This window comes from Paramisgurnus dabryanus, chromosome 17, assembly GCF_030506205.2.
Source record: "Paramisgurnus dabryanus chromosome 17, PD_genome_1.1, whole genome shotgun sequence".
In the NCBI taxonomy this organism is placed as follows: domain Eukaryota; kingdom Metazoa; phylum Chordata; class Actinopteri; order Cypriniformes; family Cobitidae; genus Paramisgurnus; species Paramisgurnus dabryanus.
The window spans coordinates 13,111,830-13,115,762 of record NC_133353.1 but is presented as its reverse complement, the minus strand read 5'-3'; the positions used below and the strand labels follow the sequence as shown (position 1 = coordinate 13,115,762).

Genomic DNA, 3,933 nt, shown 5'->3' with positions numbered 1-3,933 from the left:
CTGACAGTGGTGACGAATATGTGGGACACATTTTGAGCAATCACAAAATAATAGTAAATATTGTTCAAAACTCACTGTTTGTAGTTTTAAATACATATTACAATGTACCCATTCATGTGGTAAATATATTATTCAATTAAATTATTACTTTTGGCTTTTTTTAATCACCAGTCGGCTTTTCAGCCACGGGACTTTAAGACTCATGTTCCCCATGGACATTTTGTTTACCCTGTTTTTGCCCCACCACCCCTTCATCATATATTGTTTTTGTTAAATCACCCCAATCCGTTTGTTACGTATGTCTGTTTACCTTTGTTGTTTGTGGTAATGTTGTCGTGGTTGTCTTCTGTTGTGCAGTCTTTCGTTCCTCGTGTTTAATGTTTTGTTTGTTTTTGTTCATGGCGTCTTGTATCCGCCTTTAAAGAGGGGGGTACTGTCACGGTCCTGTCAGACATCTGTGCTAGATGTAGGTCTGAGTGCATCTGGCAGGACCGTGATAGTATTATGTTCTGTGTGGGGACATGTGGAATCACATTGTGTGCGTGGTTTCCACATGTTCCCGGTGTCTTGTTGCTGTCATGATCTTGCCAGACCTTAGTATAGGTTCAAGTCTGTGTTAGAGAGCAAGATCATGGCAGCATTGTGTCTACGTGGGAACACGTGTGTTTCACATCATGTCTGTGTAAAACGTGTTCCCAGTGTTTTGTGGCTGTCATGGTCTTGCCTGACTTTGGTTATAGTCCAGGTCGGATGTTGGCAAGATTATGGCAGCATTGTGTTTATGTGGGAACACGTGTGTTTTCACATCATGTATGTGTGACACGTGTTCCCAGTGTCTTGTCACTTTTACCCTACTCCCTTATGTACTCGTGTCTTAAGTGGTTAATTATGTTCACCTGTTCCCCATTGATGTGCTGTCTATATAATGCCCTTGTGTTCTCGGTGTGGGGTGCGTGCGTTGTCGTTGTTCAGTGTTCATGTATTCCGTGACCGGTTCATATATTCCCGTGTTTATTTGTGTTTCATCACATTGTTTGTTATTCCTTGTTTTACCCCATCGTGGGTGTTTCTTTTATGTTCTGTAAATAAATTCATAGTTATATTTTCATACATTTCCTCTGCGTTTGGGTTCATCCTTTTGTTTCCACTTTCCGGTGTTAACCGATCGTGACAGTTATGGTTCAGCTCCTTAAAACGAGAGATAACATGCATACCCTTATGAAAAATAAGTGTGCTTAAGTGTACTTTTATAAAGTGTACTTATTACATAAATAATACACTTTAAGTATATACACTTAAGTGTGAATTAAATGCAATCTTTTCGGTGCACTGAATGCACATTAAGTGTAATTAATTTCAAATACATCATATATTAAGTTGAAATAAAATGTAATAAGTTGCCATTAAGAGTGATTTTTTGGAACAACTTAATTGGTAATTTATTACAACTTTATATCTACTTTAATAATTGCTTCTAGTGTTTTTAAAATATACTTAAAGTGCACTGTTCAATCTACTGTCAAGCAATTAATGTGAAATTAAAAATAAGCTAATGTATATTAACTGTACATTTAATTATTAATTAAATTATTAATTAAATGTAGTGTTTCAAATACAACTTTGCCAAATAAATTCAAATATATAAAATTTAATTCAATCAGTTGAACTGTGATTTCAATGCATCTTTCTACAGTATGTACTTTAACTACTTCTATTGTATGTGAAATATGGTTATGTACTTCTCAAAATACTGAAAAACAAATCTAGTTAATTAAATATGTATTAATTTCAGTTTAATGCATTGCAAACAAACAAAAACCACAATGCTTACACTGACAATAAAACAGTTTGGTAGTCAAATAATTATGAATCAGATTTTTTGTTTTGCAAAAGGACATTTTATAAATTAATTATGAGTTGTATATTTCCAAACAAAAAAAAACTCATTTTAATATTGTTAAATTGGAATCAAACAAGTATCAATATTGAATATTTACATCCCTTAGAAAAAAATAAACTTTTACATTTTAACAGACAACTAAAAAAGAACTGCACGAACTTTAAATTAACAAATCCTTTGGTAGGTCACATCAGTCTAATGATCATTTATTAAATGTGTTTAGAAATATTGCCATGAAAGTGTACTTTCTTTATGTAGCGGGTATTAACTCACTTACTTATGGACCAGGCATAATAATAAGATCAGAAGGGTGCACGGTACGAAGGAAGAGGTAGCAGTGATGGTGAGCAACAAGCAGAGACAGAAGGTAAGTTGATTAATTATTGTACTTTGAGTATTGAGAAACCTTTCTTTTTCTTTCCTCAATCACAAAAAATAGTAAACAACAATGAAAATACAATTAACTATATATACTATGGATGCACCCTCTAAATTACTTCTCATTTACAGAAATCCCAGTCACAATCAATGTACAAAGATGGTACAAATTATATATGTAACAAACTGAAATCAGTATTCAAGTTCAAAGTTCTTATCAATTGGAGTATTGATCAGTCTTAAATTTTCAGAATTGTGCTTCTGAAATGTTTCAGTTCAATAAAGTAAACAAACAAAATAAGGAAACAGTTTCTGAAATGTATCCTCTTACTTGTCTGAAGAAAAATATTTAAAATAGAAAATTGTCCTTTCCTCTAGATTCGGGATCCAATCAAGTCGAAATGGGAGGCTCGCCATCAATTAGGAAAATCCAGCTCAAGTAATGTTCATACGAAAGGAAAAAACCTGGCCTAATCACAGACCAGAATATGCATTCAATATTGTGTATCAATAATGATTAACAATTGTACATAATACAGGAAACAAATAAAATACATACATAAGTGCCATCATCATAATAAATGACAATTTAGACAAATACCTGTCCATTCACGTGTTTCTCTCTCTTTTTGTCTTTCACAGGCAAGTGCAACCAAAATGGCGTCAGCGAACAGCAGTGAACACAACGCACCATGTGGTTTTATCACACTGCAATGAACAACCCAACCCATATAACATCACAATATAACACCATTTTGTCTCGTATGCATTAAACAAATAAAATGATATGACATTTAAAGTGTTGACATTCGTTTTTATGGCTAATTATAACATTGGTAATTATAACAAACTCACCAGGTCAAAATGAAAGCTCAAAAAGTGCTCAATCCACACAATCACGCTGTATCATTGAATATATGCAAGTTAAGTTCTGATTTCTTCAGTTTATATGAACTAAGAAGTCATATTTAATCAAATTAAACACTCTCGCGTTAGATCGGGTGTCTCTGTGGCTCTGCATCTCTCCTCTGAACTGAGACGCGATCCGAAAGCAAAAAAGGGGCGGAGCTTACAATTAAACACTCCGATTGGTTTACTCATTTCAGATTTATAATTCAGATTGAATTATTCACATATATTTCCTCATTTATAAAATAAATGTAGATGTATGAATAGTCTCTATTATATTTAAGCACACTTTTAAAATAATATTTAATTATTTAACCAGGGTTACATTTAAGTAAAACTAAATTAGACAAAGTGCATTTTTTAAAAGTGTACTTATGTTAAGAAATATTGTGATGAAAGTGTACTTACTATAAGTTAAGCTTAATTAGACATTATTAAAAAGTGCATTTTTAAAAAGTGTCCTTAAGTGTGTTAGTGAAATATTATGATGAAAGTGTACTTACTATGGGGCGGTTTCCCGGACCAGGATTAGCTTAATCCAGGACTAGGCCTTAGTTTAATTAGGAAATATAACATGCCTTACTAAAAACATTACCTGTGTGCATTTTGAGGTAAAACAAAGGGCACTGATGTATTTTAAGATATGTCAGTGCAAGTTATTTTCAGTTTGGAGAGCTCTTAAAAGTGTTTAAGTCTAGGACTAGTCTAATCCCTGTCCGGGAAACCGCCGCACTATAAATTCAAAT

General features: G+C 33.2%; 1 long non-coding RNA gene across 1 annotated transcript in view; it reads right to left on the bottom strand.

The window, feature by feature from the left end:
* The window catches only part of LOC135727387 (uncharacterized), a 22,668-nt gene extending 19,268 nt beyond the window's left edge, over positions 1 to 3,400 (bottom strand). Inside the window, exons 1-3 of the long non-coding RNA XR_010525280.2 lie at positions 3,134 to 3,400; positions 2,880 to 2,986; positions 2,610 to 2,748 (exon numbers count right to left, since the gene is read on the bottom strand). This is a non-coding gene — a long non-coding RNA (uncharacterized lncRNA). The remainder of the gene's footprint in view (positions 1 to 2,609; positions 2,749 to 2,879; positions 2,987 to 3,133) is intronic.
* Positions 3,401 to 3,933: the final 533 nt, after the last annotated feature.